Here is a 17,505-nt window from a genome sequence, read left to right as displayed (position 1 = left end):
AGTGTTCAAATATTTCTAATCCAGCATTAAAGGTTAGATTTAAAGAGTAATTATTGATAAGCCTGTAGTCATTACTGCGTATTAGTGTATTGTCTGGTTTATTTCAATGTTTTTCTAATCTATTTCTTGCAGGCGAAAGTCAAACTTTTGAAAATGAATCGTGATCTACAGCAATGGCCTGAAAAGTGTACAGTACATAGCCTAAGACATATTTTTTCTGCTCCTCAGTCTTCACTTAAATATCAGATTCACACATTCCAGTATTTGCCATCTCTTCTGAACTTGTGAGCTGACAGCCAGTTTATTTCAGTATAGTTATCAAATGTAGTTTATAAAATTCATTAAGATGCCTAGCGGCATATATTCTTCCTTCTGCCCATGTCCAAACCCCAATCTCAAATCTTTATACTAGAATAAAAAAACAATAATTGGTGAGAGAGGTGGGTAATATGCACAAAACAATCAGCCAAAACAATAATAAACCATTGGAAGCAGCCGGTCATATTCAGCTGCGTTTTCTGGTCAAGTAGATCACCCACTCCTACTCTTGGCTCAGCATTAAAGTCCCCACAAGGCTGGTGTCCAGGACCCCTCACAAAGGTGGTGACATATTACAGGAACAATATAAGGGAGAGTGCTCCCAACTTTGTGCCACCAATCTCTGCTGGCTGCCATGCATTCCCACGGCTGTACCCCAACTGCGAGAAAAAGTTTAGCAAACAAATATCAACAAATATATTGAACATATAAAAAAAAAACAGACATTTTTGGGTGGGAAATTCATTGAAGCCAAGAGGCCAAAACCCTACAAATAAACCTATATATACCCTCCTATAATCTAAACCCACCCTGCTTATTCCCCAATGCCCTTTGCAACACAATAACCTTACTTATAAATCAAATTTTACCCTTACCATACTCCCAGCCTGCCATGAGCCCAACTGAAAATTCAAACTTAAGGGCGTATTCAATTAGCGGCGAAAACGCTGTTTTCGCCATTGGTGGCGAAATCAGCCAATTTTCACCAAAAAACCTGCGAAATCAGAAGTTTTTCGACAAAAATCAGGCAAAAACTTTTCTCCATCTCAGACCAGGAGAAATAAATTGCAAAATCCCTATATTTATTTCAGAACCTTTGGACACCCCTCCTAATATTAAATTACCTCCCAAATTTTTTTGTAAGTTGCGTACTTTGGCAAAAAGCAACCGCGCAAACTTTTCACCTGTTTCACTCTATCCTATTATCACGGGTGGGATAATATTGGCGAACAAATTGGTAAATATCGGCTGATATTATCGCCAACGATATTATCGCCACTAATTGAATCCGGCCCTTTGATGTTTAACAGCCTACACGCTTATACAACCCTCCCTTCTCTACATCATGTGTCCTTTTGTACTCATATTTTAATTTTATTCCTGAATCAAAGAGTGCAAAGTCAGAATTTTTCAGCCAACACATTTGATAACCTCTTAACATTTGTACACCCCTCCCCCCCCCACACACACACACACATGTAACAGTAACATTTATGCACTGGGAATAGGTACCAAATTGCTATACTGTTGCCGACAAAGTTGCATTTAGCACTTGCGACTCCTTGCACGAAGGGGGCCAAGATGGGGTTAGGAGGGGGCATGTAGACAACGTACGTTCAAAATTTACAAAGGTTTCACCCAAAATTTGCCCCATTTTGAGTATACCTCTACTTGGAGTTGGCCATATCGGATTGACTGAATATATATAACAGAGTAAGAGGTACATACAATGCACAGTTGAGCTATTATTTGCTACTGCGCATGCGCAAAATATTTTGAAAACCCCTACGGCGCATGTGTTTACCTTTGTCTAATCACAAATGTGCTCTTGTGTACCAGACCGCTGGCATTAGAAATGGCAATGTAAACCATGGGCACTCCTGATTGGTGACATGAATATGTTAGTGAAAGTTGCTGCCTTCTCAGACCCAGAGCCGCAGCCACAGAAGCCATGTTTAGATGGAGCTCAGGAGGGGACACTGCACTCTCCATAGGCTGGTGCAAGTGACAATGGTGAACGCGATGATGCGGCAATGGTGGAGTGTTCAGAACCAAATAGTCGCTCAACTCTGCAAACATTGGCATTGTGTCAACTTCTGAATCAGGCCCTTAGTCTCATATACATGACTCTCCTCCATATCCACTCAATAAATATTGACCTTAAATGTTTCCAGTTTATCTAAAAGTACTGTAGATGCAAGCACCAAAATGTACAGCCAAGAAATATCAAACTATAGTATACATGGCAGCTCCGATTGCAGCCGATAGCAGAAGTGTAGAGATGAAGACAAGTGTTTCCGTCTCAGAAAAAAATAAATTGTTCAGACAGGGGGGGTTTCTTCATCTTCGGGGTTGGTTTAGAGATTGGATCGGATCTCCGCTAACACTCTAGCAGCTGATTCTGAGTGGCACGCATAATTGCATGCAGCAAAGTCCATTGGCAGTTGCCCGTGTGTGACTTTATACAAATGGTGCTACAAACCCCTTCCCTTATGTATATCCATTAGGCCAAAATTGCACGCACTGCGACACCCACTTTTAGCATCCATGCATGCTGTGATACTGATTGGTGCATCCTTAGATGCCACCATTGGTCGCATTATTGAAACTTGTACCAGCCCTATGGCAGATCCACTTTTATAACTTGCGACTCCTGCAGGAAAAGTACATGGTATGTAAACATTTCTGCAACAGCGGTCATGAGACTTAAATAAATAGTAAGGTGGCAGAAGTCTGGGATTAGCTGCTGAAGGTAACAGTAAGAGAAGGAAAAGCACATGGGAAAGAGAGCCCTGCTCGTGAGAGCTTACATTCTAAAGGGTAGACAGAGAGTTAGGATGAGAGATGGAAGGCTTTGATGAAGAAGTACGTCTTGGGAGCCCGTTTGAAGTTAGAGGTGGAGAGTCTTACAGGGAGAGGTAGAGAATTCCTGAGGTAGGGAGCAGCACATGAAAAATCTTGGAGGTGGTTGTGGGAAGAAGTAATCAGTCGGCAAGAGAGGCGGCATTCATTAGAGGAGCGAAGAGGGCAGACAGAAGTGTGAAGGGAGATAAGTTCAGATCAGGTCAGAGACTTTTTGCATCTGACCATGGCCTCCTACACCTGTGGCTGTACATCTGGGAGTAGACCATCTGCGTGCACTACTAGGTACCACCCAAGAACGCCCATCAGTTTTCTGCCTCGTTTCTGATACCAATAATGTACTCAAAGGGACAAAGGGACTCTGTGTGACTTCTGGTGTACACTCTGGATTAATGTATGCGCCATAGGGGTTTTCAGACATTTTCGTGTATCACAGTTGCAAAAAAAATGCTCAACTACTTTTTTAATTAACTAACGTATTGCGTGCAGATTATGTGCAACTCAGATTCAGCTTTTGAATGCTTTCCCGTCTCCACACTACAGACACGCTTTATACAAAGAAACATACTTATGGGGCCAAATATAATAGGGTGATAGTTTAGAAAATGTGAGAGTTTAGCAGTAAACTCTCACACTTTTTAAACTCAGCCAATGTACTGTAGTAGAGTCCGAGAACATACAAACTTGCATGTTTTCAGACCAAAAAAACTCTCACGATTTAAACTCTCATCCAGATGTTTTCCCATTTTGAAGATGAAACTTGACCAATGCGAGAGATTACTGCTAAACTCTCACATTTGCTAAGCTCTCACCCTATTACATTTGGCCCATAGATGTCATTCTACCAATGTAATAAGAACAACAACTGTATTGCGGTAACATTTACATGTATAAAATGGGATGTAGTTGGCATCCCGGTCCTAATACCGGCGCCAAAATCCCAACAGGTCTTTGGCGAAATATTGTACCATTTTTGCCACTTTTTCAGTGTGTTGCACATTATATTGCTTTGTCTGTGTACCCGGGTATTTTCTATTCCCCTAAGCAATACTATACCTACAGCCATAATATACTGGATACGCCCAATTTCCTCTGATCTTGGAAACTATGCAGCATTGGGCTTGGTTAGTACTCGGATGGGAGACCACCGGGCAATACCAGGTATAATAGGTTAAGACACGCAGGATAATTTTTGGGACAGAGCCGTACACAGCAGAGCATCTGTAGAATTTGTCTCTATGCAGTTGCTGATTAGGAGTATTAGCGTAAAACCATCATATAACAATACCAGGTATACTAATATTTTCGCCATACCCCTTATGGGTGTTGAATTCAACACCTGAAAACAATTATTTAATTGTATTTTACTTATTATGTTGATGTCTCTCTGTGTAGTGTGGGCGTCCCCCAGTTTTAACTATACATAATAAAAGTTATATTTTAAGGATTCAATGGGAATCTTTGTGAAAGAGTGCCCCAGCAACATGCCCTTCTCTCTTTCTTTTTGTGGTGTCTCACCATCACAAGCTGCCAAGGGGAAAAACGTATGACATATACAGATTACACAAATCACTGTGGATACACATACTGTAAGTAGTGTCTTTTTGACACTAATTGACTTTGATTTTTTTTTCACAAGTTTAATATTCACTCTGATCAAATAATAATCAAATAAGTAGATGCTCCGGCAGTACCACTGCATTGTAAAAATAATATAATCTAGTTTTTACCAATGTATAAATATACACAATATATACCCTTGACTGCTTCTGCCATCTTATTGATCTGGCAAGATAGGGATCACATGTTAAACATAGACTTCAAAATTTGAATGTTAAAAGAGTATCTTTGAAATTTGTAACAAATTAGACCATTGGGGAGATGCACTAAGCCTTGGAGAGTGATAAAGTGGAGAGAAATAAAGTACCAACCATGCAGCTCCTAACTCTGATTTTTCAAAAACAGGGCGTAATTTAACAATGAGTTTTATCATTCACAACAAGTGATAAAACTCATTGTGTATGATAATGGTGCTCCAGCCAATCAGTTCCCAACTGTCATCTAATTGAAGAATGACAGTTGGGAGCTGATTGGTTGGAGCACCATTTATCATCCGCAGTTGTGAATGATAAAACTTGTTGATAAATGAGGCCCAGAGCCAGTAAAATGACAGTTAGAAGCTGATTAATTGGTAATTTGGGCTCTATTTACTACAATACGCATACTGAATGCAGATTGTAGTGTGATATTATCGACTGAATTCGCATTGCGAATTCAGGCTATATCACAGGGATTTTCTACAAATCCCTTGCAGGGACAGAGCTTGCGAGAAAGCTCTGTCCCTGCGAATCCCCTCCGCACACTAGTCATGGTATTTTTGCAAAAAATACCGTGACAAAGTGCCCGCGCATGCGCCGACCGGCTGCCGCTGCTACTCCCCAGTGTTAAGTCCTGCCCCCGTCGTTAAGCCCCTCCCCCCACGATCGTGGACCCCCCCCCCCCGACCTCCCCTCCCTTAATAGCACTTACCTGCAGTCATCGGTGCTCCGGTGATGTCTTCCATGCCTCCAGTCAGCTGATCTCCCATACTGCACTGGGACCCAATCACCTGATGACCGGGCCACAGTGCACCATGGAAGACCAGCTGACAGGAGGGAGAAAATCACCGGAGCCCCGACCACTGGTCCATGGAGTCAGGTAAGTAAATTTTTGTTTTTCCTTTTTTAATTTTTATTTTTTTGGCAGAGATCAGCTTGCAGTCTGTTTAGACCACACAGCTGATCACTGGGACCGGCTCCGGGCTCTGCTCTGCCTTTTAGAGCAGAGTAGGAGCCCGGTAACCGGGGGAGACCCTGGATAACGCCACCTCCAGGTGGCGTTATCACAGGGCTTTTCCCGGTATTTTTTTACAATTTAGTTTTGGTAACTGGTCAGATCACATTTCCCATTACAATTATGGGAAATGCGATCTGCTTACTAAAAATAAGTGATACTTAGGGGTTGTAGTAGAATTTGACGAATTATACCCCAATTGCCCTGTATTAACTATAGGTGATACTAAAATAATGTGAAAAGGGTGCGAAAACACCCTTTTTCACTTTATTTTAGTAAAAATAATGTTAATAGAGCCCTTTATCTCTGTCCACTTTATAACTCTCCAAGGCTTAGTGCATCGAGATGTAGTCAATTCACTCCAGTCCACTGAAGACATGCCAATTATAATCTAGGTAGTGCCTATTTTAATCAATGCTGCATCATTCTATGGGGTCAATCCTATTAGGTGCGAATTGCGAGGTGCGAGTTGCTATTTGCATTTCAAATATGCATAGCAAATTCATTTTGCAATCCAATTAGCTACTCGCACTGAATCAGTCAGACTGAATTCGCAACTTTCCACTCGCACCTCCCTGAGGGTGATAGATGTAAAGGAAAATCTTTATTTTAAAGGTAAAATGTGGGGACACTGTGCTGAACCCCTTGGACACCCCCCTAATGACTAGTTAGGAAGTTTCCAATTAGCTTAATTAGTCCAATAATTATGTCATTTTTGGGGGTAAAAAAAGTCCTCAAATTACCCCAAAATCAACTTTTTCGTTAGTTTAGGCACCCCAAAGTTAATTACAATAATTTTTTAGTTGAAAAATAATTGTTTTTATAATTTTTTAACATTTTCAATGTGCCCTCAAAGTGCCCCCAAATCACCCTTTTTCCTATTTTTTTTTTGCATTTTTCATTTAGTTTGAGATAAAACGAAAAAAGTTTGTTTTTTACCATTTTTTGGCATTTAAAAGAAATACACAAATCAGCCATTGACACAATTTAAAAATCTACAGTACCTACTTAATGCACCCAAACAGCTTTCTATACGGTCCTGCTAACAAAATTATCCATTTTGGGGGGTCAAGGATAGTCTCCCCACATTTTCATGCATTTCTCGCAAGTCTCCTCTGCGAGTAGTGCGAAATAGGCATTTTTAATTGGATTGGGGAATTCTCGGAAGCGCGCTTCGCTGCGAAGTGTGTTTCAAGAAACAAACTCGCTACTCACAATTCGCACCTAATACTGTAGGATTGACACCCTACTGTATGTGCTAAAAATCTAGGGGTGAGCGGGTTCGGATTTCTGAAATCCGAACCCCCCCGAGCCCCCCCCGATCCGAGGCAGATCCGAGTCAGGCTCGACTTTTCCCGCCTGACTCGGATCTGAAATCGAGGCAAAACGTCATCATCCCGCCTTCCGAGTCTCGCGGGTTTTGGAACCTATATAAGGTACCCGCGTCGGCGCCATTTTCTCACTCGGCTGTGGACAGTGAAGAGGGAGGGTGGGAGTTAGGGCTGGCTGGGCTGTGTAGTGTAGTGTAGTGCAGAGTAGTGTTGTGCTGTGCTGTGCTGCGCTGTGCTGCTGTTGTCCACTACTTCAAAGTCCATAGGGGCTGGCTGTGTTGGGCTGTGCTGCTGTTGTTAATAGGGGCTGTGTCCACTACTTCAAAGTCCATAGGGGCTGGCTGGACTGTGTTGTGCAGTCAGTTCTCCATAGGGGCTGTGTCCACTCCAAAGTCCTGTGCAGTGTCCCAGTCCTAAAGGGGTGCTGTAGTGTTGTCCAGGGGGTGCTCTGTCCATCAGGGGTGCTCCCCCAAGTGCTAAAAAAATAATATTTTTTGTGTGTTTGTGAATTGTGTGCGCAGTAGCCGCACGTGCATCAACAAAGTAGTGCCAAGCGTGCGCCTGTGTCATAAGTAAAGGGCCGGCTGGCTTGACCGTTAAAGGGTGCTGTAACCCCCAAAGTACACTCCAGTCCAAACCAAAAAAAAAATTATTTTCTGTGTTTGTGAATTGTGTGCGCAGTAGCCACACGTGCATCAACAAAGGAGCAGCGCCAAGCGTGCGCCTGTGTCCCATAAGTAAAGAGCCGGCTGGCTCATTTCTTAAAGGGTGGTGTAACCCACAAAGTGCACTACTCTCCAGCAAAAATAAAAAAATATTTTCTGTGTTTGTGTGCGCTTTAGCCGCACGTATATATCAATATAACATAAATGGAGGACCAAACTTTCTCCGATAAAAATAAAATAGGGAAAGATCAAAAACCACTTCCTCCTAGTGCTGTTGCTGCTGCTGGGAGTTGTTCATCATCCCAGAGAGGAAGTAGGAACATCACTACTTTTACTAAACAATTGACCCTCCAACAGTCCCTAGCGATGAGGATGAAGTACGACAGCAGTCATCCTGAAGCAAAACATATAACTGAGGCCTTGACTGCTATGCTGGTGTTAGACGTGCGTCCGGTATCCGCCATTAGTGCAGTGGGATTTAGACAATTGATGGAGGTAGTGTGTCCCCGTTCCAAATCCCATCTAGATTCCACCTGCATCCTCAAAGCAGCAGCGACAAGCGTGCGTCTGTCTGTTAAAGGGTGGTGACACCCTCAAAGTGTGCAACACAAACAATAAAAATATTCTTCTTTTTTTTTCTGTCTTTGTGAATTGTGTGGGCTGTAGCTGCACTTGCATCCTCAAAGCAGCAGCGACAAGCGTGCGTCTGTCTGTTAAAGGGTGGTGACACCCTCAAAGTGTGCTACACAAACAATAAAAATATTCTTCTTCTTTTTTCTGTCTTTGTGAATTGTGTGGGCTGTAGCCGCACTTGCATCCTCAAAGCAGCAGCGACAAGCGTGCGTCTGTCTGTTAAAGGATTACATCAGTGACAGCATCCAAGTAGGCATGTCAGACAATCCGTACCTGTACTGGCAGGAAAAAGAAGCAATTTGGAGGTCCCTGTACAAACTGGCTCTATTTTTCCTGAGTTGCCCCCCCTCCAGTGTGTACTCCGAAAGAGTGTTTAGTGCAGCCGGGAACCTTGTCAGCGAAAGGCATAGGAGGTTGCTTCCACAAAATGTGGAGAAGATGATGTTCATAAAATGAATTATCAACTCTTCCAGGGAGACCAGCCTCCAGAACGTACAGAGGGACCTGTGGTTGTGGATTCCAGCGGGGACGAATTAATACTCTGTGAGGATGAGGATGTACACAACACTGAAGAGGGTGAGGAATCGGTGGATGAGGAGGATGAGGACGACATCTTGCCTCCGTAGAGCCAGTTTGTGCAGGGACAGATTAATTGCCAGCTTGTTTTGTGGGGGCCCAAACGAACTAATCATTTCAGCCACAGTCGTGTGGCAGACCCTGGCGCTGAAATGTTTGGTTTGTTAAAGTGTACATGTCCTGTTTATACAACATAAGGGTGGGTGGGAGGGCCCAAGGACAATTCCATCTTGCACCTCTTTTTTTTCTTTGCATTATGTATAGTTTGGGGCCTAGTTTTTCAAACTGCCATCCTGTCTGCCACTGCAGTGCCACTCCTAGATGGACCACGTGTTTGTGCCGCCCACTCGTATCTCTTAGCATAGTCATCCAGCTACCTCGATGCAACCTTTTGGACATAAAAACACTATTGTGCGGTGTTCAGAATAGACTGGAAATGAGTGGAAATTAAGGTTATTGAGGTTAATAATAGCATAGGAGCAGAAAAACCCACAAATTCTGTGATTTTAGCTGTTTTTATGCTTTTTTTCAAAAAAATACAGATCCAAAACACAAAACCCAGAACCCAAAACACGGAAGGGTGGTTTTGGCAAAACCAATCCAGATCCAAAACACGAAGAAAGATCCAGATCCAAAACCAAAACACAAAACACGAAAAGTGGCCGGTGCACACCCCTATAAAAATCCTGACTATATCACAGAAACCAGTAGTGGCATGTATGTTAAAACCGTGGGACAGAATTACAACTTCCAGCATGCCCTGATAGACTGTCCCCGCATGCAGTAATACATTCTCCAGCTTATTAAGGATACATTTGTGTTACATTAGCTCATCATACCGTAGTTAGGGCCAGATTAGTGGGTTGCCCAGGGTCCGTGCCACTATAACCACTATACTCAGAATGCTGTGTACTGGCCATGCACAGCTCTATGAGAACATTACATAGTGAGAAGGGCAGCAAGTGATTCAAGGCATTTAGCTGATAAAGGGCCCCATTTACAAACGAAGGGAAATACCAGCGGCAACTTTCGTTTAGTATTTAGTAATACTTACCCCTCTGGCGAGGTCCCGCGAAGTCCAGTGGAATCCTCGTCCTCGGCGAGTTCCTCAGCTGGACTGCTGGCAGCCTAACGCTGCCAGCGACGGGGCTCCAGTGTCATGCGCATGGGCTACGTTCCGTCTGAGGATGACACGGGGACCCGGCAGTACCTGGAAGGCTTTGCTGAAGCCAGAAAGGCACCACCGGGTCTCCATTGTTGGCAATGGGGCCCACATCGCTCTTGCCATCTTTTAGATGCTGTACAAACAGCGGTAATCTAAGATTACCACTGTTTACTAAATATAGTCAAGCGGCATAACCCCTTTAGTGAGCGCTAAAGGGATTACTTTTTGTTTGTAAATGGGGCCCAAAGTTATGGCGTCACCTGGGCTAGCTCACCGGTTGCCCTGCCAAAGTCTGGCACTGATCAATACTTGCCAACAGTTTTTTGTTCCCCTCAGAGAAAGTCATACATCCCAGCCGTCTTGATATTAGCAGGATAGTCCTGCTTTTGGGGCACCCCGCATTGTCCTATAGGAGAGAAATGATGAGAGGTCACTCTTTCTCACAGTGGCATCCAAACACTGTAGAAATAGGCTGGAGGCAGTCTAGCAGCTTGGGAATTGCTGGGCGTGTCCCCAGCGTGATGAGGAACCGGGTCATGACACTGTCATAATGCTGCATGATGCACAGCCACGCCCCCTTTTTGTGCACAAACCACAGGAACAAACACAATGTCACTTCTCCTTCCTGCCATGAAGGTGGTCACTTTCGGGGGTTGGGGCCGGCAAATTGCATCAGTTGCCCGTCATCCCAAATAATGCTGCAAATCATGGCATTATGCAGTGTGGGCTCGGCTACTATGATGCAATTCACAGAGAATCATATGATTACACCCCAAAACATCTAGAAAATTTCATTAAGAAGTGGACGGGGGATGCAGGAGGGTTTTCCTGGAGTTGGTGGGACTACCTGAATATGCTGGAGTTTCCAGGCATTCTGGTCACGTGGGCAGTATGGTCTGATCATAGGTAAGAATTGGACATTTATGAAAATGAGCTTTGTAAATTGCTTCCAGTCTAAGATTTTCCCTTTTTCATGGTTATTTACATTTTTACAGGTTTTGTTTTTTCATTTTATTCATTTTGTTGCAGTTAAGTTTAATTATTCATGATGTGGGATGGTTTATATCCAAGCACATTTGATGTTTTGTAATATTTCTGCTAATAAGCAGCAGCATACTGCCAAAAGCTCCTTACTTACAGTACACGGTTCAATTTGTAATAAATAGCAAGAATTGAGAACTACAATGATGAACGGCTGTTCTGGCACTACAGCATATGCAGGGGCCATAGCTCAGGTTTTGCACTGGAGCCCAAAGGGTTTTAGCTACTTTGGATTCATGTTTTTTTATTTCTTCCACTTAATTTATTTTATCAGCCTTCAATTTTTATAGCATTTTCTAAAAGTTTTAGGTACTTTTATTCGCTCTTTATTTGGCTAACAATTTCTATTAACCTTGAAAGTGATATATTTTATATTCAATAGTTCCAAGATGAAAGAAGAGGAGGAGGCGCTATACTCAAATGTGTAATAATAATCAAAGCTCTCGCTGTCTCACAATTCTTCACCTTAGCTGCTGCTACCACTGAGGAGCTGACCCTCTAAAATGTTGAAATACAAACTGATCTGGTGTGGAGCGCTGCTAAAGGTGTAGGAATGGTGATAGACAAGAATAAGTATCTAATTATATAAATTTAATAAAACATAAAATGAACAATGTATTTAAATGGCATATCAACATAAAAATAAATGACCATAAAAAGAAAATGGAAATGAAAGTAAAAAATAAAAATGAATCAGGAAATTGATAGATATAAATACTACAAGTGTATAATGGGGACCCCAAATTATTGCTTTTCACATTGAAAGAGACACTCTGCAGGTGTAGGATAAGAATATTACTGTTGTTCTGTATGGTTACATTGGTAACATAATCGCCACATTTGTTGAAACAGAATTCTTGATGAGTCCATGCACATATACAGTAAGTGCTCACTGGCAATAGGCTAATGAACTGTGCTAATGCAACAGTGTAGTTCCACAGTCTGTGGATAAATGTCTCTACTATTCTGAATATGTCCATAGACATGTGGTTGCTGTCCTCCGTGTAAAAACTCCAGCCAAACAGATGGATATATTTAGAGAAGGTATGTGTCCTACCGTAATCCTGAAGAAATGCGCTGCAGAGTTGATCAGGCTCTGCTGGCTGGTAGGAATGCCCAATTGGTCTGTGTCGGGCTGTATCCTTGCCCGTTCCTGCACGTGTGTCTGTGCGGGCAGCTACAGTCACAATCACACTCTCTCCCCTCCAGGCTCTTCTCTGTATCCTGAGCCGGATTTGGTAAAGTCTGCGGTGACAAGGTAACCACCTCATATGGGAGAGAAATAATCCACTAGGCGGGAGAACACGGGAGGCAGTGTCGCCGTGAGCGGGGATTCCCAATAATGTCACAGTCAAGGGGTGATTTCTGACGCGTTTCTCGGCTGGTTGCCATTTCTTCAAAAAGCTACAACTCCCTTACTCTCAGTCCTGTCTTTTAAATTGTTGACTACCAATCAATTGATCCTTTCAATTAGGCTTAAGCTGACTCTATTATAAGTCCATTTTAACCCAATAAAGGGCTAACCATATATATCATGGATAATTCAATAAAAAATTGACAAGTAGATAGGAAACATAGTATAACTTAGGTTCCAATATGACTATGGACGGCACCCATGTGTGCAAGACAGACCTTAAACCCCCAGGCTAGGTGAAATGTTGAATGCACAGTTGCAGGTTAACTAGGGGTTAAAGTTTTTTAGTGACTACCCAAAAGTTAGAACCTAGAATTGCTTATGGGTAGGGTTTCAGTTTTCATATACACTCTGCAGACGGGAAGCAGCCTCTTTCAGAGCTTTTCCTCTCCCTCTTTCCCATCTGCCATTTTTGTTTGCCGCCATTTTTATTTTTTCTGTGGCGTAAAGGCAGGAAAGAGTTGCAGCCAAGGGGCCAGCGAGCTGCTTAATATATAACACTCCTCTATGATGTACCTGTTTGGCTGCATGCCCCTCCTGGGATCAGCAGCCTCGGTTTCCTAACTAAGCTTTGATGGTATGGGGGATTTTGTATGACCTTAGGGCCTGATTCAGAGCCAGACGCAAGTGGCCGTTCGTTCAGCGTACGAGCGAAAAAATGTAAATTCAAGACCTCGCTCGTATGTTCGCTCGCAGCTAATCTTCCGCCCCATAGTCTCCCAACCCCTCCTCTAGCTAGCGAACGTTCTAAATAGCGACCGTCCGTCTCCTCTTTGGTTGCAGGGAACGCTCGCACAAGTCAAATCCGGAAGTGGGCCTGTCATTTTTCGATTGCCTGCTATTTCATTCTGCCCACATACTGGAATCGATTAATAGCAATCAGTATATTCATTAGCTTAATTGGTATTCACATCTTTGCAATCTGTTTTTTTTTTCACTGTCAATAAACTTTATTATTGTTCGTGTGTGTCATTCCTTCCGCAGAATACGTACGTTTGTACCAAGGGGATGGTTTTTCAAATTTTAAAGTTTGTTTGAATGCTACTATTGTTTTGCGTTAGTTTATATGCAGATTTTTCACCTTTATTAATATTTAAATTAGCTTACGCATGTCACTGCATCAAGCCTATCATAACTCACATTATATTTGTGAGGGTGTAGGTCACATGACTCATACAATAACCAATACAATGCTTTCTGTTAATTTTCAAAGTACATTAGCCAATCAAATTTTTTCTGGTACCTTTATTAAAACTGTTTTGTGTTGAAAAAATCATTGCCATCATGAGAGCCGCAGCATTTACTCGCAGAGAACTCCTGGTCCTCACAGATGTGATGGACCTGAGAATTACCTTGCATCCGGCCCCCATCACTAACCGCCGCAAGCGGCAAGCTTATGCGGAGCTGCGGCGCCGGTTGCGTAACTTGGGCTACCGCCGCAATATCGGCCAGCTCGAAAGGGCGCTGGTCAGATCTCCACCGCAGATCCCCACGCCTTTTGGCCAATTTGCGTCAGCAAATTAGCGAAAGTAAGTGTATTTTTTTAACATTTTAAATGTAAGCATACCTGCGTGTGCATGTTTTCCGTCTAGCCCTGTTTCTTTATTTATGACATACCTGCGTGTGCATGTTTTCCGTCTATCCCTGTTTCTTTATTTATGACATACCTTCGTGTGCATGTTTTCCATCTAGCCCTGTTTCTTTATTTAGGACATACCTGCGTGTGCATGTTTTCCGTCTAGCCCTGTTTCTTTATTTACGACATACCTGCGTGTGCATGTTTTCCGTCTAGCCCTGTTTCTTTATTTAGGACATACCTGCATGTGCATGTTTTCCATCTAGCCCTGTTTCTTTATTTAGGACATACCTGCGTGTGCATGTTTTCCGTATTGCGCTTTTTTTTTTTTTTTTTGGTTGTGTAAATTTTTTACAAAACCAAAAAAAAAATGAATATCAAATTTTTTTAGCCATCATTTAGGGCCTGAGCGCAGACTACGACGTCTACTATGTCAACTACGTCGGCCTCGTCCCCTATCCCCCACTCCCACCCAAACCTCCTCTCCCCAACCTTCCCCAAATTCCCCCTCCACCCCAGACCGGCCAGACCGTGATGCCCCTCCCTCTCATAATATTCCCATCCCTCAAAATTCACCCTCCCCTCCACCCCCCCCTCTGTTTTCATCACCCTCCCCTCCACTCACCCCTCTCTTTTCCTCCCCTTCCACACCAAGCCAAATCACCCCTCCTCCATCCGACCAGCACTGGCCCACCACAGAGGAGGACGATGTCAGGGCTCCAGGACCAGTCATCATTATGACCAGTATGTTTCCCTTTTAAACTATGGTTGCTTTTGCATTTTTTTGTTTTTGGGTGATGTTGTCCTTTTGCCTGTGCATTTCCAATTTGTTAAGTATTTCTAATGTTTTGGATATATATCTTTGCCAAACAATGTCTAGGATGTTTTTCCCTTACACATATAACACATGTCCAAACACTCAAACTTGTGTCTTTCTTGTTTACGGTACCAACAAATGTATATTTTGGCGTACTTCTCCCTTTTTTTTGGTGTATTTTTACGTGTAATTTTTTAAGTTTTTATTTATACAATCTTTGCGTTTGCCATTACTTTGTTTTTTTTTATTTGTTTCTCTTTTTTTAAAGTACAGTCTGATTTTTAAGTTGTTTGGTAACATATAAATTAAGGTGTCAGTTTAGTAATCCACACATTTTTTTAACCCACAGAGGACCAGAGGCGGATGCAAGAAATGCAGGATGGCTTGCACAGGTTGAGGGGCCATGTTGTAGGCATACTCGTGGTCCTGGATCACATGTTGGAGCTCCTGCGCCACAAATTGTTTTGTTTTTTTGCATTAAAAATGTTAAAAAAAATAAAATATATTTTGATTTATTAAAGTCTCATTCCTTGTCTGTAAATATTAGATTGTTTAACCTTTCATAAGTCGACTATTGGAGCATGTTTTTTTAAGTAATGTAAATTAGATTGTAGAAAGCTCAAGTAAGTATGTAAGCTGGCACATTAAACACCTAACAATACCAATAGGTTTGTAGAATTACCGGCAATTTTTTTTTTTTTTTTTGGTGGGTAATGTAAATATTAAATCAAACCTGCTTAGGCCTAGATTAGAAAACATACTGTTTCACCATAATACCTTTGGTGTTTGTTTTTAGCCACAAAGCATGGTAAAATACTTTACAATTTAACACATTACAGGATTAGCCATTAAGCAAGTTTGCCTTTTTTGGACCAGGTTACACTTGCTTGTAATTTACCAAGGAAATGTTTTTTTAACGTTAACCAAAAATATATTCCACACAAATAATAAACACAAAGTGAATTGTCACAATCAATTCACACAGTGAAAACACACTCAAAAATACAACCAACACCAAAAATAACAACAACAATCAAGAACTGTTTGAAGAAGTAGCATGCCAACATCAATCCACAAATGAGGCAAAGAAATAATTGTTGCAGAAGTTATATCCAATGTGGCCACATGAAGTAAATTTTTTGGATCAGGTAGTAGGCATCGGTTTTTTTGGTTAATTTTATGGAATAAAAGCCAAAAAAATAAACACAAATTAAAATTGGCCATTAAAATCTTACATGGCTACATTGTGTCAATTAACTAAATTTTTAACAATAATTACCTAAAAAATCTGGCCACCACATCATCGCGTATGGCCCCCCCACATACTGACCTCCGACCAACCTCGGGGGGGCCATCCTCAGGCAAGGCATCCTCTGGCTGCATTGGGACACCACTCCTTATGGCGATGTTGTGAAATATCCCACACAGGACCACAATTTTCGAAACCAATGCCGGCAAATACATGAGCTTGCCACCAGAGTGGTGGAGGCATATGAATCGGCCTTTTAAAAGGCCAATACAGCACCCCACCACCTGCCTGGTGGCTGTAAGTGCAGAATTATACTCACTTTGTGGCCCTGGTGTGGGAGCCAAATAAGGAGTGAGCAGCCAGGGCATGCAAGGGTAACCACTGTCTCCTGTGAAAAAACAAACATCAGGACCATTGTGTAACAAGCTTTGCATTGGTTGCAACAGAAGGTGTCAACTTACCCAGAAGCCACGCATCACCAGCTTGTAGGTTGTCTAATTTGTGCCAAATCCCTGATTGCCGGATGATGAAGGAATCATGTGCACTCCCGGGGAATTTGGCATTTCATTGACAGGATCTAGAGGGAGGCATCACATACCACCATTACATTCAGTGAATGAAAGTGTTTGCGGTTCCTAAAAATAGCCTCCAGCCTTGCTGGCGGCTGAAGTGGTATGTGAGTTCCATCCACAACCCCTATGATGTGTGGGAAGCCAGCTATTTGGTAAAAATTGGCCTTCGCCACACTAAGGGAACCCATATCCAATGGCATTTTAATAAAATGATGGAGGTATTTAAAAATTGCCTCCATCAATGCCCTCAGGATCCTTGAAAAGGAGGATTGGGAGATTCTGGCAACTATTCCCACAGTGGTTTGAAAGGATCCTGAGACACAGAAATGTAACACCGACATTAATTGCGTAAGTGGTGGTATTGCTGTTGGACTGTCAATTTGCCGTTCAAGATCACTCTCTATTAATGAGAGAGTGTCTAGGATGATTTGGGGAGGAAGACGGTATCGTCTTAATACCTCATCATCTGGCATTCCAAAAAGGGTGACACATGTTCTATATATCTGGGGCCTTGCACGCCTACGAGGCCTACGCCTGGGACGAAGATGAGGTCGGGTTCTGGAACCATGGCCAATATAATACGACCAACATCAACCTGAAATGGTAAGCCAGGTAGTTATTGTTTTAGACAAGTGTGAAAAGAAAAATATACTTATCTTTTCTAAGAAATCCAAAGATGCTTACAGGCCGGGGTCTTGTCATGAGTAGAACAACCTACATTTCAAAAGTAGAA

This window comes from Taudactylus pleione, unplaced genomic scaffold, assembly GCF_031769625.1.
Source record: "Taudactylus pleione unplaced genomic scaffold, aTauple2 ptg000235l, whole genome shotgun sequence".
NCBI lineage: Eukaryota > Metazoa > Chordata > Amphibia > Anura > Myobatrachidae > Taudactylus > Taudactylus pleione.
Note: the sequence above shows the minus strand (reverse complement) of the source record.